The 26,452-nt window shown below is 61.7% G+C and overlaps 1 protein-coding gene across 1 annotated transcript in view; it reads right to left on the reverse strand.

Annotated features, from left to right (window-relative positions):
* CORO2A (coronin 2A) overlaps window positions 1-26,062 on the reverse strand; it is a 74,812-nt gene extending 48,750 nt beyond the window's left edge. The window contains exon 1 of the mRNA XM_075914999.2: window positions 25,696-26,062. The gene's annotated coding sequence lies outside the window, so the exon portion shown is untranslated. The remainder of the gene's footprint in view (window positions 1-25,695) is intronic.
* Between the last annotated feature and the right edge of the window lie 390 nt (window positions 26,063-26,452).

The raw sequence follows: 26,452 nt of genomic DNA on the forward strand, positions 1-26,452 counted from the left end.
CCGCTCAGGGCGCTATCCCCACGCGGAGCCCGGCGCCCCACGCAGACTGCGCTTCTCATCCCCAAGCCGTTCCCAGGCACCACCGCTCAGGGCGCTATCCCCACGCCGAGCCCGGCGCCCCACGCAGACTGCGCTTCTCATCCCCAAGCCGTTCCCAGGCACCACCGCTCACGGCGCTATCCCCACGCCGAGCCCGGCGCCCCACGCAGACTGCGCTTCTCATCCCCAAGCCGTTCCCAGACACCACCGCTCAGGGCGCTATCCCCACGCCGAGCCCGGTGCCCCACGCAGACTGCGCTTCTCATCCCCAAGCCGTTCCCAGGCACCACCGCTCACGGCGCTATCCCCACGCCGAGCCCGGTGCCCCACTCAGACTGCGCTTCTCATCCCCAAGCCGTTCCCAGGCACCACCGCTCAGGGCGCTATCCCCACGCGGAGCCCGGTGCCCCACGCAGACTGCGCTTCTCATCCCCCAGCCGTTCCCAGGCCCCACCGCTCAGGGCGCTATCCCCACGCGGAGCCCGGTGCCCCACGCAGACTGCGCTTCTCATCCCCAAGCCGTTCCCAGGCACCACCGCTCAGGGCGCTATCCCCACGCGGAGCCCGGTGCCCCACACAGACTGCGCTTCTCATCCCCAAGCCGTTCCAAGGCACCACCGCTCAGGGCGCTATCCCCACGCGGAGCCAGGTGCCCCACACAGACTGCGCTTCTCATCCCCAAGCCGTTCCAAGGCACCACCGCTCAGGGCGCTATCCCCACGCGGAGCCCGGTGCCCCACACAGACTGCGCTTCTCATCCCCAAGCCGTTCCCAGACACCACCGCTCAGGGCGCTATCCCCACGCGGAGCCAGGTGCCCCACACAGACTGCGCTTCTCATCCCCAAGCCGTTCCCAGACACCACCGCTCAGGGCGCTATCCCCACGCGGAGCCCGGTTCCCCACACAGACTGCGCTTCTCATCCCCAAGCCGTTCCCAGGCACCACCGCTCAGGGCGCTATCCCCACGCGGAGCCCGGCGCCCCACGCAGACTGCGCTTCTCATCCCCAAGCCGTTCCCAGGCACCACCGCTCAGGGCGCTATCCCCACGCGGAGCCCGGCGCCCCACGCAGACTGCGCTTCTCATCCCCAAGCCGTTCCCAGGCACCACCGCTCAGGGCGCTATCCCCACGCCGAGCCCGGCGCCCCACGCAGACTGCGCTTCTCATCCCCAAGCCGTTCCCAGGCCCCACCGCTCAGGGCGCTATCCCCACGCCGAGCCCGGCGCCCCACGCAGACTGCGCTTCTCATCCCCAAGCCGTTCCCAGGCACCACCGCTCAGGGCGCTATCCCCACGCGGAGCCCGGCGCCCCACGCAGACTGCGCTTCTCATCCCCAAGCCGTTCCCAGGCACCACCGCTCAGGGCGCTATTCCCACGCGGAGCCCGGCGCCCCACGCAGACTGCGCTTCTCATCCCCAAGCCGTTCCCAGGCACCACCGCTCAGGGCGCTATCCCCACGCGGAGCCCGGCGCCCCACGCAGACTGCGCTTCTCATCCCCAAGCCGTTCCCAGACACCACCGCTCAGGGCGCTATCCCCACGCGGAGCCCCGTGCCCCACGCAGACTGCGCTTCTCATCCCCAAGCCGTTCCCAGGCCCCACCGCTCAGGGCGCTATCCCCACGCGGAGCCCGGTGCCCCACACAGACTGCGCTTCTCATCCCCAAGCCGTTCCCAGGCCCCACCGCTCAGGGCGCTATCCCCACGCGGAGCCCGGTGCCCCACGCAGACTGCGCTTCTCATCCCCAAGCCGTTCCCAGGCCCCACCGCTCAGGGCGCTATCCCCACGCGGAGCCCGGTGCCCCACGCAGACTGCGCTTCTCATCCCCAAGCCGTTCCCAGGCCCCACCGCTCAGGGCGCTATCCCCACGCGGAGCCCGGTGCCCCACGCAGACTGCGCTTCTCATCCCCAAGCCGTTCCCAGGCCCCACCGCTCAGGGCGCTATCCCCACGCGGAGCCCGGTGCCCCACACAGACTGCGCTTCTCATCCCCAAGCCGTTCCCAGGCACCACCGCTCAGGGCGCTATCCCCACGCCGAGCCCGGTGCCCCACACAGACTGCGCTTCTCATCCCCAAGCCGTTCCCAGGCACCACCGCTCAGGGCGCTATCCCCACGCGGAGCCCGGTGCCCCACGCAGACTGCGCTTCTCATCCCCAAGCCGTTCCCAGGCACCACCGCTCAGGGCGCTATCCCCACGCGGAGCCCGGCGCCCCACGCAGACTGCGCTTCTCATCCCCAAGCCGTTCCCAGGCCCCACCGCTCAGGGCGCTATCCCCACGCCGAGCCCGGTGCCCCACACAGACTGCGCTTCTCATCCCCCAGCCGTTCCCAGGCCCCACCGCTCAGGGCGCTATCCCCACGCCGAGCCCGGTGCCCCACACAGACTGCGCTTCTCATCCCCAAGCCGTTCCCAGGCACCACCGCTCAGGGCGCTATCCCCACGCGGAGCCAGGTGCCCCACACAGACTGCGCTTCTCATCCCCAAGCCGTTCCCAGGCACCACCGCTCAGGGCGCTATCCCCACGCCGAGCCCGGTGCCCCACGCAGACTGCGCTTCTCATCCCCAAGCCGTTCCCACGCACCACCGCTCAGGGCGCTATCCCCACACAGCACAGCTACATCCTTAGCCCCAAATCCAAGCGGAGAGGCTGAGTCACAACAGCTGGAGAGGTTCTGGTGCCCGAATCGCAGGCAAGTCCCAGGCTTCCTTGGCTGACACGGAAAGTGGCTTTTACTCCCCCACAGCCCGTGGGCTCGATGGGTTCTCCAGGGCTAGCCCTGGGCGGGCGGCTGCTGTAGTATTTCCCTGTGCCACCGCAAGTACGGGCGCTGGCAGCTCCACTGGCTGCGGATCGCTGTTCCCGGCCAACGGGAGCACTGGGAGGTGGTGTACCCGTCTGCACCGCTCCTTGCGGCTCCCTTTGCCTGGGAACTGCAAGCATCTGCACCTGAGGCGGCACAGGTGACTAGAGCGGCAGCAGCTCGCCAGCAGCTAGCACCCTGACCCACTGCCCACCCCAGGAGGAGGATCCAGCGTCCCATTTTCGCCTAAAGCATTTCAGCAGAGAAGTCTCTGTTAAGACTCCTTCCAGGAAATGCTGTCTCATGGCCATCAGGAACGGTCCCAGCCAGGTCACTCCGTTTACAGGATACAGGGGCTGCGTGTTTCTTTTCCTTTGGAAAGTGACTCCCCAACACTCCGGTCATCTGGAGAAGCGGGCGGTGCCCACGACAGCGCACGATCCACCGACCTGGCCGGTTAGTCTGCAAAGTGCTACCGGACCGTTCGTTGTTCGTTACGTTTTCCTGTTACAGACTAACTCAGCTCCCCCGAACCGCATGATTTGCCTGTCCTGCTTTTACTAGTCTGCAGCTCTCCCGGATTTAACATTTCTAACATGGTGCCTCCCTCTGCCTTTTCCAGCCTTGGGCCTTCTGTCGCTGCTGCCGAGACGGGGCCCACGAGCAGGAAGTGGACATTAAAATTACTCAGGTGAAACTGTCAAACCCTCCCACGTTTTTCTCCCCAGTCCTTTATACGACTGGCAGGCAGGACGCAAAGGAACGCCCTGCAGGGCTGACCTGGTTTGCCTGGTGCTTTGTCCCACTACCAATGCCACATGAGTCACTGGGACTACTCACTACCTGCCAGGTTTTCTTAGCCAGGGCCTCAGCCCAGTAACTTGGGGATTGCTCTGCGTGCAGAGATCAGACTGCTGATCATGGCGGTCCCTTCTGAGTCTGTGTTAAACTATTCACCTTCACAGGAGAGGTGAAAAGAAACTCTCCCGCCTTCCTCGCATGCCCCCTACGCATACCCTGCTGAGCACCCTGAGCGATGCGACGTGAGGGGAGCAGACAGCAAGGGTGTGTCAATGGGTTATGTAGGCAGACTTGCCGGATAGGTAGGTAGCAGAAGACTGATGCTCCGAGCAGCATGTGTAAATCCATCACAAACTACAGTGCACGTGTGCTTTTGCCTCAGAGCAGGGGTGGGGAATCTCAGGGCCCGGCCCCCGGCTTGCTTGGAGCCGGCCACCGAGGCGCAGGACTGTCCCCAGATCTGGAGAGCCCGGGCTGACGCTCCAGCCCCGTCCCACCCCTTGCCATGAGGCTGGAGCACACGACATCTACTAGCCTGGGCCCCAGCTCAGGCGTCCGAGGGTCGTGAGGAGGGTCTCCCTCCTCCTCAGTTGGGCCAGCTCGGTGAGTTTGGTTTTTTCTTCCCCCGACTGATCTTTGTGGGGGTTAGCGGCCCCCGCCCCGCCTGGCGGCGTATCGCTTTCAGGAGGGAGCCTAGCGCTTCTCAGACGGGGGGCTGGCCCAAGAGATGCCAGGAGGCTGCAGTATTGTCACTCACTTCACAGCTGGACGGCCAGGGAGTGCCAACGGCTGTCCGGGCACCCAGTCGCCCTGCCGGTCGCAGCAGCAGCTCCGCGTAGCGACACCACGCCAGGCCATTCTGCGTCACAGCGGGGCAGCCAGCGAGCGGCAGCGGCAGCCCCGGGGCACAGCTCTGCAGAAGGGGAGAGACCCCGTCCCACACCATCCTTCCCGGCGGGGGGGGCTCTGCCGGAGCGGGGCTCCTGAGCCGAGTCCGCGCTGCAGCCGTGCTGCTGTGGCTGTCAAAGGCCAGCCCAGCGCGGCAGCAACAGCGTCACACCCTGCTGCTCCCCTGGAAATGGGCAACCGTCAGTCAGGGGAACGAGCCCTGCAGTGAGCCACCTGTCTGCTCCTCTGCCAACACGCACGCGGCCACGCTGGCCACCAGCCCCGAGGCAGGGCCAACTAGCCACGCGCAACCGGCCCAATAGCCACACGTGGCGTCACGGATCTGCAGCAGCAGAGAGCTGGTGGGCTCGCACCAGTGCCACCACCAGGAGAAAGCTGCCTGGTCTTATCTCAAGGACTACGGGGCCTCAGCCATTCTAGCCTTTCCTACATGCTCCACGAAAGGCCCGGCCACGCCCAGCCCCTTCCCCCACGCCGCCGGGGGCACGGGCAGACAGAGGGGGCACGTTTTCAACACGAGAAGGGCTGGTTTTCTGCCCAGAGCCCAGCCACGAGTCTGGTGCCATGCGCCAGTCACCCGCTGAGCCAGGATCAATCCGAAATGGTTACCGCTCCGCTGCTGCTCAGCTGCTCCCCAGCCAGTTTCCTGCTGGAGCAAGAAGGGACAGGCCCGTCTGGAGAGCCAGATATCCATCTCTGGCACAAAGCACTGATTCCTGGGGCAAGTCTCGACGCCTGACTTCCGGGTCTCCCTTCTGCGGAGGCTGTGGGCACCCCACCCATCAAGGAGGGCTGCGCGAGGCCAGCTCACCGGAGCACCACCCAGAGTGGCCTGTGGGATCCATACAGACAGGATGGGGCCCTGTCTCTTGCCAGGGCTCTCCCCCCACCCTACTGAGCTGGGACAGAAGAGTAGCTCTGCCTTTTCATGGCCACGTGTAGCACTGACAAGTCCCTGGGGCAAACCTCGCTCCCAGTGTGCCCGGCCTCCTCTAGACTGGCAGGGACAGCGTGTCAGCACTGAGCTAGGAAGCAAGCAAACTTCACCTGGAAGGTGCTACCGCAAGCATATGGCTTCCACAAGCACCTCTCCCCGGGTCCACGCAGACATGGCCAGAAAGTTCCCAGCACAGCGAAATCGCTGCCAAGTCTAGCTCATGAGTTACAGCTGATCAGCAAGAGGACAGTCAGGCCAAGGCCAAGTTCTGCATTTCATGGTGCCAGGGCAGCCCACTTGAAAAGTCAGTGTAAGGACCCTTACACATGGCCATGGTGGGCCGGGGGGTGGCTCAGTACAGCCCCCCAGCAAGCCGCCTGCTCTTGCCAGCTCCAGCACTGGGGAAGCTGGTGGTGGCTGCCTGGCTACTCCCGGGGCGGACCGGACTAGCCAGCTCTCCCCGAAGCACCGCGAAGTTCTTGGTGTGGCGTCTGCTTTCCTGAGCAGCGCGTTGGCCCTACTAATCCTCCTTTAAGTGTCATCATCAGAGCACTGTGCACCGAGAACTATGGGGCAGAACCCTCTTCCCCTTTGTCATTCCCTCTTACGCACCCTCCCAGCACCTCTCCGGCTGCCCCACGCAGGCCAGGGAGAACTTGCTCTGCAGCTCTGTTTCGCATTGGGCCCCGATTCGCAAAGCACCTAAGCACATTCCACTGAAGTCAATCAGGCGTAAGCACGTGCCTGAAGCTACACGTGCCCTTCCGTGTCCTGCCGGCAGCCACGTCCCCGCTTTCCCCTGTACCCTCCCCCACGACACATCCCTGCCTGGGTAAGAGACTCACACACTGCAGCACGGACAGCAAGGAGCCATCTCAAGCTGCCAGGCCTGATGGCCTCCCTCCCCCCCCCCCCCAGCACTGTCTGAGCTAGCTCTTTCGCTAGAAGCGCGTCCTTCTCTGGAGCAACGGCTCCATCGCAGGCAGGGGAGCATGGTCACCTGCTCCGGCTCCCCATGTAAGCGGAGGAAGCCATGTCTGATGGTGATCTAAATCTCTCCTAAGGTGAATTCTCCCACCGCTTCCTGGCCCTGCCCCTTAACGGCCTCCGGTTTGTAATGGGCCCCTTGCAGGAAGGCGCACACCATTCCATGAAAGCAGCGCTCCTGCTCTCGAGCTGCCTGGGCAAGCTCCCAGGTATGATGGGCTGTACTAGGAGCAGCCTCTCTGAAGCAGGGGAGGGCCACAGCACAGCCTGAAATGGAAAGTATTCCACAAAATATTAGGGAAGGCTGATCATTGTGACAGGAGTCTGCTGGAATCACATGCTCTCCTGAGACCACTTCAGTGAAACCAGGAGATCACGGGGCTACCAGTCTGGTGCGGCAGCAGAGCTAAGGCAGGCTCCGTTAAGGCCGGCTGGATGGCCAGAGCAGTAGCTGCTGACCGAAGGCCCAACTCTGAAAGCAGCAGCACGTAAGTAAGGGTGGCAACACCGTTCCACGCCATCCTTCCTTCTGCTCTGCCGCTGGCCAGAGCTCTGTCTGCAGTCACCTGGCACCACACTCAGCTCCTTTCTGGACAAGGAGCCCTACAATTATCACCTATGACATTTTAGAGAGAAATTGCTGAAACCCTGACATTTCCTGGTTTTAAAATCTTACGACCAGGAAGTTGACCAAACTGGATCATGAATTTGGTACGGCCCTACTCATCTGGAAGCAGACGTATGCAATCAGGAACCAGCAGAGACCAACAGAAGCAAATCCAGCACAGTGCTGCGTTAAATGCAAAATATTACAAAATAAAGGAAGAGTTTAACACACGTTCAATAGGGCATGGAACTGGTTCTGTGCTGGTGTCATTTACATCAAGATGGGTAACAGCAGCACTTCTCTTCTGAACCGTAACGTTTCAAAGTGGTATTAAGCCAGTGGTCAGTTGTAAAAGTCTGAAAGAACCACCACAATGTCTGGTCAGTTATGAACTTTCCGAGTTCGAAACAACTTCCACTGCCACGCTGTTTGTAACTCTGAGGTTCTACTGCACTGGGCCAAACCCTCCTCTCACTGGCACCCATGTACCCACGCAGCTTTGACTGGGGTTGCGTCTGTGCAAGCGAGAGTAGAATGTGCCCACTTCCTGGCAAGTGTTCCTGCGTTCAGCTGGCAGCGGTGCAGAACCGCGCGCTAGGAGACAATACAACCAGCAGAGCGGCTGTTCCAACAAGCAACTTGTAGGCACAAGATGAGTTCTGACACACTCTGAATCCAATGCAGGTAGTGAGCCGGACAGATTGCAGGGCCTGAGCCCGCACCCACTGCAATCAATGGGAAGACCAGCTCCAGTGGGTTTTGGCTCAGGACCTGAGCAAACAACATTAGCCTTAAGAGCTGCACCAATCAGACGCAGGGGCAGGGCAGGCGGGAAGGGGGTGACTCGGGCGTGGAAAGAGCTCTGTGCTTGCCTGTGACACCACTCATGAGACTTGGAGCCAATGAAGCTAACACGTGCCCCACTGTTCCGCACTGGCGGGCCAGGGTGCTCACGACGTGTACGGCAAGTGCGAGGGAATCAAAGCCCTGGGGTTGACTATATGCACAGTAAAGACTTGGCTGCTTTCCAAGTCTCCGAGGGGAGCCAGGTCACGCTGTAACTTTAGAAACAGCGAGCAGGAGCGTGGCACCTTAGAGACTAACTCAACGTGTGGATGGGATCAGGAGCGCCCGTGGGCACCGCCAGTTCTCCAGCTAATTACGTGTCTAGGTGCACGTTTCCTGCAAGCTCTCATTAGCGAACAAGTGTTTATCTGCAGGGTTCAATGTTCACCAGGGCTTAATACAATATTTTCTCATTGCCATGGCATCAGGCGCCGATCCAAGGCCCAGAAGCATTCGCCACCCTGCAGTTACCTTTATCCTGGGCAGTGCCAAGAGACCAGGCTCACACATTTACACCAGCACAGTGGGCCACGTCCTCGAGTGGAACTAAACCGAGTAACTCCACTCACGTCAGTGTCACCAGCGAAACACAGATCAGAGTGGGGCCAGGCCAGGCTGACATTTCATTCTGCTCCACTGGTCTGGTTTCGTTCATACAGTGGCTATTTTATCCTATACAATTCAGACCAGTCTGGGAACCACTTTCCGGAGGGCCTATACACGTTTTCTCTCTCTCAATACCATACATTGTAAGAACTGCCGGATGACACTCATCAGTGACACTGCTGAAAGATCACTATTATATCCCCCGTGTGCCTTCCCCACACTCGCCATCTGCAAGCGTCCGCACAGTGGAAGGACCAATGCAAAGTGCTCCCCTTAGGAAGGAGCAGCCAGCTGCACACATACGAGACGGGAAACGACTTCGGTGGAAGGAGTCCTGCAGAAAGGGACGTTGGGCTCCTAGTGGGCTGCGAGCTGCGCAGGAGTCAGTGGCGCGATGCTACATCCCAGGATGACGGTTGTAGCAGTAACCAGAGCACAGCAAGCAAGACACAAGTAGGAATTCTCCCCACAGCCCCAGGGCCGTTGTCCACTTCCAGGGAGCACGGGGCCAGCGGGGGAGTCCCCAGCTGCCCTGGACTGCACACGGCATTGCAAAATGGCAGCACCGCCTGGAGACCAGGGTCTGGTACTGGGCTCTGCCGCTTTGAAGCGTCCCCTCCACTTCCCCTCCCTCTCACAGAGTCAGCGAGGCGGGGGAGAAGCGACTAGTCGACTAGCGTGTCAGCTCTCTGACAAGCCAATGTGACTAGCTGCTCCCATCCCGAGCTCTGGTGAGGTCTCAGCTGGAGTGCTGCGTCTGCTGCTGGGCACCGCGGCCAGGAAAGATGGGGAGAACTTGGAGAAGGTCCCGAGAAAAGCAACAAAAATGAGTAAAGGTCTAGAGAGCATGGGGACAGCTGAAAAGCACGGGAATTGCTGAGTCTGGTGAAGAGAAGACTGAGAAGGAACAGAACAGCTTTTAAGTACCTAAAATTATTCTTATCCTCTGGGGATAGAGCAAGAAGCAATGGGCTTAAATTGCAACAAAGGAGGTTTAGACTGGACATTAGGGAAAACTTCCTGCCATGGTGGTTCACCATTGCAATCCATTGCCTAGGGAGGGTGTGGAATCTCTATCGGTGGAGATTTCAGAGAGCATGTTGGACAGACACCGGTCAGGCATGATAGGCAGTGCTGGGTCCTGCCCCGAGTGCAGGGACTGGACTTGATGACCTCTTAAGGTCCCTTCCAGTTCTGTGACACTGACATGGGGCACAGAAAATCAGGGCAGAAGAATGTGAATACAGGGAATGCAATAGTAATTCATCGCAGTACCCGTTTGAACAAGGGGCAGTGAGGGGTGGGGAGCCCCATTGCACCAGGCGCTGTATAAATACGGGCCCAAAAGCACAGTGGGTGTCCTCTGTAGAGCCAGAGCATATGGGAACAGACCGTCAGGCCCAGAGCAGGGTTCCATTGCACCGGGTGTGTGTTATTATGGACACCGGCCCAATTAAGGATTGGGGGCCCCACAGGACCAGGTGCTGTACAGACAGACCCAGCCAGGGGTCGGGAGCCCCACTGAACTAGACACTAGCCCAAGTCAGGGATTCGAGGGGTCCCACTGTACCAAGCACAGTGTAAACCAGGGATGTCGGCGTGGAACCCTTTAAACCAGCAAATGCTCCAACGGGGACAGGTGGCTCCTGGGGAGTGGCCCTGCACTGCGGCCTCTGGACTAAGGATGTTGAATAGTGACTAACCGATGCATTTTGCATCGACTCTTCCATTAGTCGAGAAGGTGCCTCTGCCTTTGAAGTCTAGCAAGAGCCCCAGGGCTTCAAAAGGTGACAGTGCCGCACAGAGCCCGGGCTCAGCTCTCAGGCTCAACGCGGTGCTGCTGCGAAACGCCGCGTGCAACCTGGGGTCACCCCAGCTGGCCCTGGGCCGCGCACAGTGTTTCAGAGCGGCAGCACCATGTGGAACCAGGGGTCTGGCCCCAGGCTGCAAGCAGTGCTGCTGCTTTGAAGCCCCCCCCTCCCCCCGCGCCGCCCCACTGTGATAGAGGCAGCAGGGAGTGGAGGGGAGCGACTAGTCGACTAGCTTGTCGAGGATCCGAGAAGCATTTGCTCACCAGAGAGTGGACCGGTCTCCATAGCAGGGCTGGACAGCTCCCTGCATTTTAACACCCCTGGTCTACACAGGCAGTCAGGGACCCCTATTGCACCGGACGTTATTAAAGATGCGGGCAGGAATTGGTGGCGCCCACTGTACCCGGTGTTATTGCAGACGCTGCACCAACATGTTTTCTTCTGCAGCCATATTGGAAGGTCTGTAACCATCGTAGAAGGCCGAAAGCAGCCGCCATTAACTGTAAAGCTTGAAGGCACAGACTCACTTTCCAGCTAAATTGCATCAAAATAGCATCACCCCCAGCTGTCTAAAGGAGATCCCGTCCTAATGGCCCCCACTGTCACCAGGCACAGAAACAGACCTCAAGATGAATAGAGAGAACTTAGTTTAACACCATTTTGTCTAGCAAGAAACTGCTTACCAATAGCTACGGCTGCAGGATCCTCATTCTCTGATTATGGTCCTCAGCTTCCTATCGTCTGTCTGTACGATCCCTGGCTGGTTTTTGATTGTTTCTGTCTGCTGTATAATTAATTTTGCTAGGTGTAAATCAATTAAGGTGGTGGGGTACGATTGGTTAGGTAACTCTGTTAATATAGGTTACGACTGGTTAGTAAAATTACAGTAAAATAATTTGTTCAAGTAGATCTATGCAGGACTCGGGTTTCATTATATAAACTGGGGCCCAAAAGGAAATTCTTTGGGGAACTAATTCCAGGCCACAGCTCCAAGATCTCAACCCTGTGCCAATGAACCGTGCTGGAACTGGAGTCCCCCACATGGACCTGACCTCATCTGTCTCCTTGAGAATGGTGAGCACTGGGTGCACCTTTTGTGATGGTTGTTAATCACTAGAGATGAAGTAGGATATTACTGTGCATGGCTCTTTCACTGGTAACAGACCCCGCATACCCGCGCCGTGTGAGGTCACACCTGAGCCTGCAAAAGGCTGCAGGCGGGTGCCTGAATTGGAAAGGTTACGCATTGCAGGAGGAGTAACGGTAGTTCGAATTAGGAGCTTTAATTCAAGCTACCTAGTCCATGGCGCGTGTAGCCGCGGACAGGTAGTTCAAACTACGGGGCATTTAAAAATGGCGGCGCCTGAGAACATGCAAATAAAGCCTGGGAGATTTAAATCCCAGGCGTCATGAGCAAGTTCAAATGCCTACATTAGCCACCCTACTTCAAACTAGGGTGGCAGAGTAGACATAGCCTCAGAGTCTAGCACAGGAAGCAGCACAGTACCTGTGCCTTTGGCCAGAAATGGTCGCTACAGAATGACCACCCAGAGCAATGAGAGAGAAGGGACCAGAAGGGCGGGGACTAGCTGAGGAGCCCATGCTCCTTGCTAAATGGTTACTGGGACAAAGTCCATGTCTATGGGAAGGGACAGAGCAGAGAGGAAAGCAGGACTGGGCCCAAACGGGCAGCAGCAGATAGACAGACTGGGAAAACAGGCAAGGGAGGGGGCCTACACGGGGAGGGTTACGCCCGAGCCCTAGGAACGGGCAAGGGAGGGGGCCTACACGGGGAGGGTTACACCCGAGCCCTAGGAACGGGCAAGGGAGGGGGCCCCTAGAGAGAGTATTTTGCGCAGGTAACAACACAGGCCCAGTCAGGGATTGGGGGCCCCCACTGTCTCACTGCACAGACACACCCAGTCCATGGTGTGGGGGCCCCCACTGTCTCACTGCACAGACACACCCAGTCCATGGTGTGGGGGCCCCCACTGTCTCACTGCACAGACACACCCAGTCCGTGGTGTGGGGGCCCCCACTGTCTCACTGCACAGACACACCCAGTCAGTGGTGTGGGGGCCCATTCTACCATGCACTGCACAGAAATGGGACAAAACCCTCCTTGCCCCCAGCTTCCCCTGTTACGATACAGAGAATTCAGGATCCTGTTGCACGCAAAAGGCAAAGTCCCATTCGCTTCCCCAAGAGCAGGGCTCGTAGATCAGCTGTGGCTGAGGAGAGCACAGGTTAGCTGGGAATATGCAATTAACAAGAGCTTTTGGTCCCAATTAGGTTGGAAAAATGCATCACACTCAAGAAGCCGGAGCAGTAAATACCACACATGCTTATTTGTTCTCACAGCAGCCCACAAGCTCAGTCATTGGCAATAAAGATTTACAGTGACGAGAGCCATAAATGCGGAACAGCAGACCCGGTTCCCAGAAGTTTGTTCACCTTGAGAGCGGCATAAAATCCCCTCCCACAGCAGCATCTTGGCCAGGGAAATGCTCTGTCGGGACTTGCTTGCGGAGTGGACTGCATTGATCGGTGCCCTGACAATCTCCAAAAGTCCACCTGGAGCAGCGGCCTCACGCTGCCGGCTCCTCTTTTTCCTGTGTCACCCTGAAGGACATTCTGAGTAACTCAGGTGCTCACCGGGCACTCACAGGGCAGGCCGTCCCTTCTGGGGCTGGGGAACCAGCACTGGGCGGTGGGATGCAGACCCTTAGGGTGCACACAGCCGCCTTCCTGGAGCTGCGCTCTGGGGGGAGCAGCGTGTGGCCGTCACCGTTTGGAAGCGGGCAGCCCCGGGAGCGGGGCTCACTCCGGCAGTACGCCAGGGGGTGACGCCGCAGCGCTACGACTGGGCTGTGGTGCGCTGTACACAAGTCACGTGGTGTCCACAGCCGAGCCAACGGGTGCTGACCGGGATTATCCCATTGGCATGCATGCGCCATTTGTAGATGCACGTTCAATACTGCCCACGCATCTGTATTCCGGGTGTGCCTGCTCCGGAGAAACCCCACAAAGCTTAAACGGCCTATTCCACTTGAACGGGCCATGGGAAACTTACCCTCACCGGGATGTGAGCGTGTAGCCATTCCCCCAGCTCACCAATAAGCCTGGGCTTCTTGGCTAACCCCAACTACCACCGGCACCTTCCCTGGCTGCCCCTCTCCGTGGAGAGCCAGCTCCCTGGGAGTGCCAGCTCCTCTGGAGCTGCCCGCCCCCTCCCACGGAGGCAGCAGCATAGGGGAGCAGGCGGGAGCCAGGCCCACAGAGGCAGCAGCGTGGAGGGGCGGGGGGCAGGCGGGAGCCAGGCCCACAGAGGCAGCAGCGTGGAGGGGCGGGGAGCAGGCGGGAGCCAGGCCCACAGAGGCAGCAGTGTGGAGGGGCGGGGGGCAGGCGGGAGCCAGGCCCACAGAGGCAGCAGCGTGGAGGGGCGGGGAGCAGGCGGGAGCCAGGCCCACAGAGGCAGCAGCGTGGAGGGGCGGGGGGCAGGCGGGAGCCAGGCCCACAGAGGCAGCAGCGTGGAGGGGCGGGGGCCAGGCGGGAGCCAGGCCCACAGAGGCAGCAGCGTGGAGGGGCGGGGGGCAGGCGGGAGCCAGGCCCACAGAGGCAGCAGTGTGGAGGGGCGGGGGGGGCAGGCGGGAGCCAGGCCCACAGAGGCAGCAGTGTGGAGGGGCGGGGGGCAGGCGGGAGCCAGGCCCACAGAGGCAGCAGTGTGGAGGGGCGGGGGGCAGGCGGGAGCCAGGCCCACAGAGGCAGCAGTGTGGAGGGGCGGGGGGCAGGCGGGAGCCAGGCCCACAGAGGCAGCAGTGTGGAGGGGCGGGGGGCAGGCGGGAGCCAGGCCCACAGAGGCAGCAGCGTGGAGGGGCGGGGGCCAGGCGGGAGCCAGGCCCACAGAGGCAGCAGCGTGGAGGGGCGGGGGGCAGGCGGGAGCCAGGCCCACGGAGGCAGCAGCGTGGAGGGGCGGGGGGCAGGCGGGAGCCAGGCCCACAGAGGCAGCAGTGTGGAGGGGCGGGGGGCAGGCGGGAGCCAGGCCCACAGAGGCAGCAGCGTGGAGGGGCGGGGGCCAGGCGGGAGCCAGGCCCACAGAGGCAGCAGTGTGGAGGGGCGGGGGGCAGGCGGGAGCCAGGCCCACGGAGGCAGCAGCGTGGAGGGGCGGGGGGCAGGCGGGAGCCAGGCCCACGGAGGCAGCAGTGTGGAGGGGCGGGGGCCAGGCGGGAGCCAGGCCCATGGAGGCAGCAGTGTGGAGGGGCGGGGGGCAGGCGGGAGCCAGGCCCACAGAGGCAGCAGTGTGGAGGCGCGGGGGGCAGGCGGGAGCCAGGCCCACAGAGGCAGCAGTGTGGAGGGGCGGGGGGCAGGCGGGAGCCAGGCCCACAGAGGCAGCAGTGTGGAGGGGCGGGGGGCAGGCGGGAGCCAGTACGTGCAGTAAGTTGGCTTTCAAGCAGACTCCCGTCGCATACTGGCTCGACTCCTATGGAGCCAGCTGCTCCTCGCCCCTCCATTGCCGCCTCTGTATCAGAGGCAGCAGCGAAGGGAAGATGGGCCGGAGCTGAGACACGCAGGGAAGCAGCTTTCAAGCCAGCTGTCTGCCTGTCAGTTCCATGGAGCTGCCTACTCCCCCCTTGCTGCCTCCCACGGAGGCAGGGGGTGGGGGAGGAGCAGGAGATGGTGCTGGGGGGGGCGTAGGTGGGAGACAGCACACAAAGGAAGCAGCGTTCAAGCCGACTCCCCGTGCACATCTCCCCTCATGCTGCTGCCTCTTGACTGGCTCCTGCCTCCTCCCACCCCCACATAAAATGGGTAACCGCTAAAACCAGCAGTTACACACCCGCCCGTTAGTTACACCCCTAACCCTCACCTGCGGCTGCTTCAGCCAGGGTGTGGATAATGGCTCCCACGACTGATCAAGGCATGTGACTTGAGGTGACCCCAGACCCCATTTTAACGCCTGTATTTTCCCACAAACCAGGGGGAGCTTGGCTAGAAACAAAAGTCCCGTCACACAGGAAAATATGAAAAGGGGGAAGTGAATCACCACCGGGCCCCCCCGGAAACACCGAGGGCCGAAGAGTGAGCGGAGAGAGGTCTCAGGCAGCAAGAGCAGCCTGCTGTGGAGGAGGCGTGGGGACCGCGTGTAGCAGCTACGGGTGAGACGCTCTCGATTCAAACCCGCTCCGGGCTCGAGAGCTCAGACTGCCATTTTGTTGTATTGGTGCGTTAACCTGCTTTGCGACGCACCATTCAGCAGAACCGGTGCAACCGTCTATTCTTCTGTTGCCAAGAAATTGGTGCCACGTGTTCCACCTGAAGCGGCGTGGCTCGCGGGACGTGGGGGGTCTGGTACATTGCTCTCTCCACAGCGAGGGGGGGGGGGTTGCCATGCCTCTCAGATTCGATCGCCCCGACTGAGGGATTTCAGGCTAACAGCCCAGCGGGGCAGCAGGGCTAAAGCAGGCTGACTGCACAGCCCGACAGCCTGTTGCCTGAGAACCGCAGTGGTGTGACCTCCTAGGCCCCAGGAGAATCCCAACCAACCTTTCTTCCTTACAAGAGGAACAAATTCACTCTCTGCTGGGGCTCAGCAACGTGAACGCCCGCCATCAACCATCAGTCTGGTTTTACCCTGCGGAACCGAGAGGGCACCTTGCCCCATTCGTTCCAGCCAGGGTGAAACTGGCCCCGTTCCATTTGCTTGCGCTGGATCGGCTGAGCTGTCACGCTCAGAGGGGTCAGGGATGAGATCAGAGTTCACAGAAATGCTGTGCTCACAGCACAGACCACGAAGCCTTTGGCTCTTCCCGTTGAACGGTCTCTGCTTTAGAGAGGAGAGTAGCAGGGAGGATACGAACAGCAAAACGTGGAGGAGGTGGAGCGCCAATGAGCAATTGATTGCACTTGCTAATTGCCTGTACAGTGATCTCATGCTAATCCACAGCCTCACAGAAGAGCCCTCAGTCACTGTGAGCAGGTCAGAAAGAGCCCAGCTAAGCCCAGGCGTCTATGCTGCACATTACCATCACCGTCCTTAGGGACAGCAGCAAAGGGTCCACAGCTACCGCGACTAGGGAGCAAATCTCTAGCCTGGCCTGGGCGCACTTAATGCCACAGAAACACCCGGCCTCCTCGCAGGCAGGGGTGCGCCCAGACAGAGACAGCGGCAGTGAAGTGCTCAGGGGAAGTAACGATGCTACAGAAACAGAAAGCCCAGTACTAATGGAGGAGGTCAGCTACTCTCCTAGCGATGGGGCCGTATCATCAGAGGATGGAACGAGAGAGAAAGCATCATTAGCCTCTTGGAGCAGCTAGCCCCGGGACACACGGGGGAGGGGGGATTCTTGATTTAGCCCGAGGAGAAACACACGTGGTCCAAGAGGTGACTGGAGCGGAGCGATCGTGTGATGCATTTCCGAGGGGTAGGCGTGTGAGTGTAACAGCACCTTACCGACCCCACACAGCTATTTGGGCACAAGCTGTAGTGTGCTGCAGCCCACTTCATCAGTCCCACGTGTGACGGCGCGTTGGGGTCCCCCGTCTCCTGCACCCCCGTAATGGCACAGACAGACTCCCCCAGCCAGTAGAACAGGGGAGTTTATTGCTTCTCCAGGATACAGCACAGCACAGATGTCATCTGGTTACAGGGAAGGCCTAAGGTGCCTCAGCCCCCCTTGAGATGGGGGAGCCTGGGCCCCTAAGTCCCAGCCCCTTCCCCTAGGCTGTCTCCGCCATGCTCCCAGACAGAAACGAACTCCCGCACTTCCAGCCCTGCCCCCAGCCAGGGCTCCACTCCCCTTCTTCCCATTGTTCCGCTCCCTGGGAGATAACTGGTCGGACAGGTTCGGAGCCCCCTTGGATAATGACTCATCCCCTGCCCTGCTGGGCTGTGCAGCAAGGTACCCCCCCACTACGTCACATGCGTTAGAAGCTGTGCAGAAGCCCTGTCTGTCTGTCTAAAAGCAACAGGCTGGAGTCTCCAAACTGGCTGCAAGGGAGCTCCATCCCGTGGGTATTAACAGCAGGCCTGGAGCCAGAGATCCAGCCCTTTCCATGTGTTGCTGGGGTTCAGGCTCCCCTTCTTTTCCCAACTCCCTCCCCACTGGGTCTCTGTTCTAGTCTCTAGCTGCGTGATGTCCCCAGTGGACTGTAAGGGCCTCTGCGCAGCCGCCTGTCTGGAATCGGACAGCAACAGTGCTGCAGAACAGGCCGTTATCCCGGCTTCCAACCCAGGCCCATGACCCCGGTTCTGCAATCCACCCCCCAGATTGCACTGAGCGGCGGTGAAAGGGCTGGCCCTGTGTTTGAGTTTCAGGGATATTAACGTTATCTAGCTGGCTTGCTTTGCCTGTCATAAAACCCAGCCAGAGGCTCCCTCCGCCTCACCCCCAGGGTCCCGCGCAGTTCAGTGGGGCTGCACAGCCCCTACTGCCTCCCGGGCAGCTATCTAATCAGTTTCCATGGACTTTGCATGAGGGTTCAGGGTACCATATAATAAAGCCTGGAAGTTTCAGCTCAATTTCCTCTCTTATCATGTTCTGTGGTACTTGGTCCTAGCCAGGTATGCGAGAAACTCTCAGCTGTGTCTTTCGGGGGGGGAGGGGGGGGAGCGTAAGCCCAGAACTGAGCTCCTTCAGCACAACACACGCAGCCAATTGGGCCAGTTGTCCCGAACACCAGGGCTACTCCGGGAGAAGCCTTCCCCTTTGGCAGGACAGTGCTACACAGCCAATGAGCCGGGCTCGTTGGGTGACCACAGGCAGCCCCGTCTCTGCAGCTGAACTCCAAGGACGGGTTAGTTCCTGCTGCCAAGGGCTGTGGAGAGGGTACACGTGATTGGCGCACACAGGGGCCTTCAGGGCAGAGAACCAGCTGGGCACCATCTGCTGTGGCCATGGCATTCCCCGTGCCACTCTCCTTCTGTTTGCAACACTCGCTAACCCTTCCGGCGCCACGAGACCCCCGCCCAGGCACCTCCCGCACACCCTGCGCCCAACACACCCCACGGCTGCGCTTCGTGCCTGGCCCAGGAGCAAAGGCGCTGCAGCAGGCGGACACTAGAGACAGCCGCCGTCGGAGCAGAGCCCCGTCACTGCCTAGCCCCACGTCTTCCTCCTCGGCATGGGGCAAAAGGGTCACACCGACTCCGCACCCGCCTGCCCGACACCCCCGGGGAGGGATCGCTGAGCAGCCCCAGCAGTAAGTCTCCCTGCCCACGAAGCAGGACGGGCAGGGTGTGGAACGCCCTCCTGGCCCCACGACAGGGACAGTCTGCACCCCGAAGCAGGACGCGGATTCTCCCGGCATCAGCTCGCCTCACAGATGTTCAGCAGGGCTGGAGCCCAGCGCCGCGCACTCCCCTTGGGGCCCAATGGCAGCCAAGCTCTTGAGCCACAAGCGGTCTTGGAACCAGTTGGCTTTAAGGTCACTGAGCGCCGGCGCTCCCTGGGACCATCGCCGCGGCTCGCGGCCCCCACCCCCCACCCAGACTCCAGAGTGCGGCGCTGCCCCGCGCTGCCTGGAGGGTGCTGAGCAGGGAACACGAGGGAAGCCGCGACGGAGAATTCCTGCCCATCAGCCACCTAGCAGGCCTGAAAGCCGCTGGGCTCGCTGCCGGGCACCAAGAGCCAAGGGTGCAAAGGACTCGTCGATTTCCTGTGAAACCCCAAGGCGGCACCTGCACAGCGGAGCCCGGGATCAGCTGTGCAGGGCTGCCCCTTTAAACACCGGCTCTGCGGGGATTCAAAGGGGCAGCCCTGGAGCCCGGGATCAGCTGTGCAGGGCTGCCCCTTTAAACACCGGCTCTGTGGGGATTCAAAGGGGCAGCCCTGGAGCCCGGGATCAGCTGTGCAGGGCTGCCCCTTTAAACACCGGCTCTGCAGGGATTCAAAGGGGCAGCCCTGGAGCCCGGGATCAGCTGTGCAGCAGGCTGCCCCTTTAAACACTGCCTCTGTGGAGATTCAAAGGGGCAGCCCTGGAGCCCGGGATCAGCTGTGCAGGGCTGCCCCTTTAAACACCGGCTCTGTGGGGATTAAAAGGGGCAGCCCTGGAGCCCGGGATCAGCTGTGCAGGGCTGCCCCTTTAAACACCGGCTCTGCGGGGATTCAAAGGGGCAGCCCTGGAGCCCGGGATCAGCTGTGCAGGGCTGCCCCTTTAAACACCGGCTCTGCGGGGATTCAAAGGGGCAGCCCTGGAGCCCGGGATCAGCTGTGCAGGGCTGCCCCTTTAAACACCGGCTCTGCGGGGATTCAAAGGGGCAGCCCTGGAGCCCGGGATCAGCTGTGCAGGGCTGCCCCTTTAAACACCGGCTCTGCGGGGATTCAAAGGGGCAGCCCTGGAGCCCGGGGGCAGCTGGGGAATCCCCTCCGCGTTTCTGGGTTCCAGGGAAGTGCCACGTGGAACCTGGGGGCTCCCCAGCTGATCCCGGTTGGCAGAGAGCTTGGGGGCGGCTGGGGAGTGCTCAGCAGAGCCCGGGCTCCCCTGCCGCCCCTTTGAATCGCGTGGAGGTGGCAGCTTCCAAGGGACAGCGGCCATGCAGCTGATCAGCTGTGCTGGCCCTGCCCGTTTGACACGGCTGCCTCTGCGATTAAAGGGGCAGGGGAGCCCCTAGCACGGACAGTCCCCCACTCACCCCGGCTCCGTGGCTTTGAAATGCGCAAGAGCCCCGCTGGGGTTTCGCACATGGCGAAGGGGCAATGCGGACGCGCCTACTGACTAGTCCATCGAGTAGGCGATTAGCCGCATTTTAACACCCTTACCGAGGTTCCACGCGGCGTTAAGCAGGCCCCGTCTTTCCCCTTCATCTCAGGGCTGCGCAGCCGCCCCCCGCCACACACACACTGTCCTGCAAGAAGGAGACTGTCACGCTCTGCAAGGCCACCAAGGCACCTGCATTACACTGCTGCAGCACAGGCCAGACTTCGCCCCCGAACACGGCAAGGGACCGCGGCGCAGGGAGCGTCTCCGCTTACTTACTATGAATTCTTCGGACTCTGTTCAGGACAGCACAACTGTTCCTGCCCCGCCCCTCACTCCATGGCTCAGCGTCAGCCCCTCACCACATCTCCTGGCGCAGCATATGGAAAGCTGCCTGGCCTTTGCCAAGACTGCCAGCTTCCTGCACTTGGGGACAAGGATCCCTGAGAACTGGGTCAGACCAAAGGCCCATCTAGCCCAGCCACTTGCCTTTGGACAGCGGCCAATGCCAGGTGCCCCAGAGGGAGTGACAGGCAACCTGCAAGTGATCCATCCCCTGCTGCTCACTCCCAGCCTCTGCACAGCAGGGAAACGCCTCGGCAGCCCCACTGTAGCACTTTCTTCCAGATGAGGTTCAGTGGTGATCAATGCAAAGTAACGCACATTGAAAACCGTGACCCCAGCGATGGGGGTAAATTCGCTGTTACCGCTCAAGACACAGATCTTGCAGGCACTGCGGGTGGTTGATGAAAACACTTACTCCATGAGCAACAGCAGTCCAAAAGGGAACAGCACGTTCCGCTGAGGATGTAAAACCCCATTTCATTGGTTAACTGGTGAACAGATTAAGGGAGTTGGGGGGGGGAGGGGCTGGAGAAGCACCCTGCCTGCTCCCGCCCCAACCAGTTCAACATTCTCATCCCTATGCTGGGCAGAATTACGAAAGGGATAAACACAACACAGAAAACAGCGCATCCCCCAGCATACACCCATAGTACGCCCACTCCTCAAACTGCGTGCAGCTGTGGCTCCCCATCTGCAAACAAGATATTAGCAGTGGAAATGGTCAGAAAAGGGAAACAAGAACGATTAGGGGCATGGAATGGCTTTTGTATGGGGAGAGAATAAAAGTGGCCTTTTCAGCTCGAAAAGAGATGACTATGGGGTGATATGATAAAGGTCTATAAAATCATGGCTGGCCTGGAGAAAGTGAATGAGGAAGTGTTGCTTACTCCTTCTCATAAATACAACAATAAAGAGTCAAATGAAATTCATAGGCAGCAGGTTTAAAGCAAACAAAAGGAAGTTTGTCACACAACACACAGCCAACCTGTGGAACTCCTTGCCAGAGGATAGTGTGAAGGCCAACACTACAACAGAGTCCAAAAAACAAATAGATCAATTTCTGCCTCCACATTTCAGTTGCGCCAATCACTGTGCCGGCTGGCCGCCAGCCTAACATGGACGTCTATCCCAAGGAGCTCGCTGAGTAAGCAGGAAGCACAGCCTTGTGGGTGCCCCATGGCACAATGGTGCCTGAGCCCCAGCAAGCCCTCCCCAGGTTCACCTTGCCCGCTGCACCGACTGCCAAACACACCATCCAGCAACGCCAGCCAACACCCTGTGGCTCCAGCTCTCCCAGAACTTGGCTCCTCAGGGAAGAGATCAGGCTGCTGTGGGGGCTCTTTCCTGAGCTCCGCCCCACGGCAGCTCTGCAGCGCAGGTGAGCTGAGAGCCCAAGCCGGCAGCTCAGTGACGCAGCAGGTCAAAGGAGCAACTCCTCCAGTTCTGGAGGTGGACGTGTTATGAGACGCGTGTCCATGCTTCTGACCAGCTGTGCTCAGCGCCAGGTCCCACTGGGGCGTCCCTCAGCACAGTGACACAGGCAGGCAGCTGGGAAGCCTTGGGGCTCTCGAATGCACCTCGACTAGGGGCGGGGGCACCATCTCCGAGTCCACGTAACTAGGAAGCAGCATCAGGACGCACTATGCTCGCACTGCAGCTGCATCTGGCCTGCAGTCCCCACACACACAGCACTGGCACACCCAGCTCTGGATCCAGGCTGGGGCCACAGTGTAGACAGACGAATGGCTCAACTAGCGGGAGCAGAGGGTTTGTGCACACAGACGGCTGGGCCCGGGGCCTTTCCAGGGATTTCGGGGGGGGGGGGGTGGCACAGCAGCTCTTTGCACGGGCGGGGGGACAGTTGCTGGTACATCCTCCTGGCCGGGATGAATTTCAAATGACTTCCATCAATGGATCTGGAGCGTGTTCTCCAATCATGTTAACTTGCTGAGTGAGCCTGTTGCAAATAACCCGGAACTGGGTTAAAGTACATCCCCTCCCTGTGCCTCCAAACCATCGCTACAGGGCTACGGATGGAACAACGGCGGCAGCCGGAACCCTTCCTAGGTCTGCCGGAAACCCACGGGCAATATTCTGCCCACCCTTGTGCTCCTGCAGCTCTCGTGAAGCCCAAGGGCTCGCAGGGGCGAACTGGATTAGGTCCGGAGAGGGCTACAATAAAAGGTTACTTGAAATTACCCGGAGGAAGAACCCCGAAGAGCACGGCCTGGTAAGGGACAGAGCGACCACTCCCTCCACAGACAATGCAGGAGTCTTTACTCTTGCCACCCAACCCTGCCTCCAGACACCCAGGGCTGAGATCTTCCACAGATGCCTGGAGCCTTCCAAGAGCTAACCTTGCCCTGGGAACGGAGTGTGGCAAAGCCCAGCCCCGCCAGGCACCCCCCACCCAGAACGGCCCCAGGAGCCTGATCCTGCACCGTGCCGAGCACCCTCACGCCTGCCACCACGGCAGGGCCTGGCGCCTCGAACAGCTGCTAGCAGCACTTGCCAGGCCAGGCTCCTTCCAGCCCAGGGTGCACCAGCAGCAGGCGCATGTCTCTAGGTATGCCACAGGGGACTGCTTAGTGTTCCAAGCACTGGGGAGGGCACGCAGAGTCCCTGGAGCCGCTGGTTCAAACTGTGGCAGGGCCAACTCCCTCGGGCTGCATGTGGCCCTGCTGCCCGGGCCCAAGAGCGTTCGATAAGTCCCCCCTCCTCCTGCCAGCACGCTCTGCCGCAGGCAGGAACGCCCTTGTCCTGACTACAGCACTTGTCAATATCACCCAGCTCCGCTCGTCATCTCCGTGGCGCGCAGCACTGCTCAGCAGGCAGCACGAGCTGCTACTGCACCGGAGCCCTTAGAACAGCTGGGGGGGGCGCCTGCCCTCACTCAGGGGGACTGAGTTAGACACCAGGTCTCCTGCCTCCACACGTGTCACCAGGCAGCTCTGAGCTGGATTCCAAACTGCCAGCAAGTGGCTCCCTCCTATGAGAAACAGCAGCAAGCGGCACCCAACAGGCAGCACCTGGGAGGCCGGACTGGCTGGAACCCACAAGGGGCTCTGGGGTTAACTACACAGTGCGGGAAGGTGCTCACCGCCAGCCTGGGGGGCAGCCTGAGCCCAGCTTGCCCCTCGCATCCTTCAAGCTCTGCCTGGACTTCGTGCCCGCACAGCTGCTGCACTGCCCTGGGCCAGTCGGCTGCTCACCCCGTGCCTCTGCCTCCCACAAGCCATGGGGTGAGCTATACTCCCAGGCCGGTACAGCTCCTTGGGGGGTGACCCGCACTGAGCCACGGTCACTGAGCCAAACCTGGGCCAGAAATCCACGTGGGTAACAGCAGTGGCTGGCCCGGCCCCAGACAGGTAACAGCTGGCTCGCAGCTGGGACCGGTGGGGCAGCCCATCGCTCTGCTTCCCGAGACCCACCTGAACACCCTAGAGAGCCTGAGGCTGGAGTCCCCCCCAAAGCAAGACAGGGCCCAGGAGCAGCAGGCCCCGGGGCCAAGGGCCAGCTGCATGACTGGGACCTGCCACGCAAGAATACTGTGCTACACGCAGTCCGATCCGGCGGCCCGAGCCACGGCTCTCCGCAGCTCCTCCATCCACCCCGTGGGTGAGCAGCAGCCTGCAGGGTATGTCCCTGGGAGCCCGCCCCGAGTCTGGAGTCCAGGGCTGAAATGCTAGTGCAGGTACTGCACTCCGCACGCGCACGCCGGGCCACGCCCGCCTGAGAGCATCGGCCTTCACCCCGACCGGGAGAGCAAGCGTGTCGTTAGTGTGCACACACCTGTCCACCCACACACGTCCCACACAGCTCTCCTCCCACACGCGTCCCACACAGCTCTCCTCCCACACGCGTCCCACACAGCTCTCCTCCCACACGCACGCCGGGCCACGCACGCCCGAGAGCATCGGCCTTCACCCCGACCGGGAGAGCAAGCGTGTCGTTAGTGCGCACACACACCTGTCCACCCACGTGTCCCAGACCGTCACTGGACACGTGCACAGCGAGGGGAGGCCTGTGGTGCTGCGCTGCTCACTCAGCCTAGACCCATACATGCAGCGCTCAACCAAGAACCAGGGCATGGGCGCCCCAGAGTAATCAGCAGGTGGTGAGTGGGAAGTGGCATTCGGGGGATGCCCCAGTCAGTCCCCGCCTCTGGGGGGCAGCAGACACTTCCCGCAGCGTGGGGGCTCAGCACAGGCGTGTCCCAGGCTGACGGCCTCCTTGCATTGCACACGCTAAGGGCGATCCAAGGCACCATTTGAAATCCCAGGAGCAGGCCGGCGTCAGCCCGCCCACTTCTAAAAGCCCCTCCCCCCGCCTTGCAGGAGGGACGACTGGACCTGGGGCTCAACTGATTCCTTGGGACAATTAATATAAAACAGGGTCTAGGGTGCAGGTCAAAGGCTTAGAACGAGGGAACCGGACGGGGCCGCCGAGCTGGGAGCCCCAGGCAGCGCCCGCTGCTCCTCGAAGCTGCGGATGGAGCCAGTGGAGCCGCCCAGAGGAACTCTGCCCGGATACGTGACAAGGGAGGAGCGGAAACAGGCCCCCCAGTCACAGAGCACCCGCCTGTCCAGCACCCCCTCCTGGTGCTATAGGGAGCAGCTTTCGCCAGCACCAGGAGGGGGTCTCACGACCCAAGGCAGGGCGACGGTCCCAGGCCCTACAGAACCTCGCCCGAGACCACCCCATTTCCAAAGCAGCTTCCCTCCCCCAAGGGACCCCAAGGGACAAGCCACTCAGACCTTCCCAACCCCAACCCCAGCAAGGCAGTGGCTACCCAAGGGGACGGGGTGGGGCCAGTTGCTTCGGGGGGTGCCAGGCGGGGGTGGGAGCGCGCAGCCCCATGCGGGGAGCCGGCGCTGGCGGGCCACTTGGTCCCTGCAGACAAGGACAGCTCCGGGGGTGGGAGCCCAGGCCCCAGCCACTACTCCCAGGCGCTGCCCCTGCAGGCCCGGACCAGGGAGCCCTGCCCCGACTGGGGGAGGGGAGATCCCCGAAGCGCTGCCCGGAGCCCTGCCAGCCTGCAGCCGAGCCGGGGCACAGCCCCTCCGCGCCCGACGGCTCCGCTCCTCCCCGCGCCGCGCAGGGGCCGCTGCTCCGGGGCCCGGCGCCGGTGACTGGAGAGCGCGGCACGTTTTGCCTTCGCCCCCGAGCCTGGCCCCGCTCTCCCCGCCCCGGCGCCAGCGCAGCCGCTGCGCGTCCGAGACCCCGCGCCGAGCGCCAGTGGGCGAGGAAGCGCAGCAGCGGCTCCGGCATCGGCAGGTGCGTCCCCCTCCCGGCGGCGGGGCCCTACCTCTGCGGCGGCCGGGCAGAGCCGCCCGGCTCCCTCTGCGGCGTCTGCCCCGCTCGCTGCTCAGCCCGGCGGCCGCAGCAGGCAGGGGCGCGGGGCGGGCCGGGGAGGCGCGGGGATCCCCGGCCTGGGCGCGGCTCCCGGACCCTTTGTGCGCCGGCAGCCGGTCCGCAGGGAGCCGCCGCCTTGCGCAGTGAGGCGGTGGGAGGAGCCGGGCCCGCACCTGGCCAAAGTCTCGGCTCCCGCAGCGCACGCACCCCGGGGCCGCTCCCCTCGGCCGTGCGGGGCAGGTGCGGGGCTGGCTGGGGCCAGGGGGTCCCTGCGCCCGCCGCGCACATGGACCCTTCACACCTCGCCGCGCCCACCCCGGTGCGACACCGCTTCGATCCCGGCTGCAAACGGCTCCCTCCCCCGGGTCCTGCCCCCAGCGTAGGCAGCCGGCCCGCTGAGCCCTACCTGCTGCGGGGTCGCCATCTCCCTCCCGCCCAGTCCTGCTGGCTCGACTCAGCCCCCGGTGTCCGTGCGTCGCTGAGGGGCCCGATCCTGCCCTTGCTGGGGGGGGATTCCTGTGGCCCTGCTGCACCTGACAATGCCAGGGCGCGTTGTCCTCACGGGAGAGCTCAGAATGAGAGGCAAGGCCAGTGGCTTAGGACGCGCACAGCCTTCTCCCGGAGCCTATGGGAGGGCCAAGGCCTTCACCTGCAGCCAGACTGGAGAGCAGCAGCCCTGAAGCAGGGCGTCTCCCCTCGCATTCCATGGA

This window comes from Pelodiscus sinensis, chromosome 6, assembly GCF_052426305.1.
Source record: "Pelodiscus sinensis isolate ZL-2025 chromosome 6, ASM5242630v1, whole genome shotgun sequence".
Classification (NCBI taxonomy): domain Eukaryota; kingdom Metazoa; phylum Chordata; order Testudines; family Trionychidae; genus Pelodiscus; species Pelodiscus sinensis.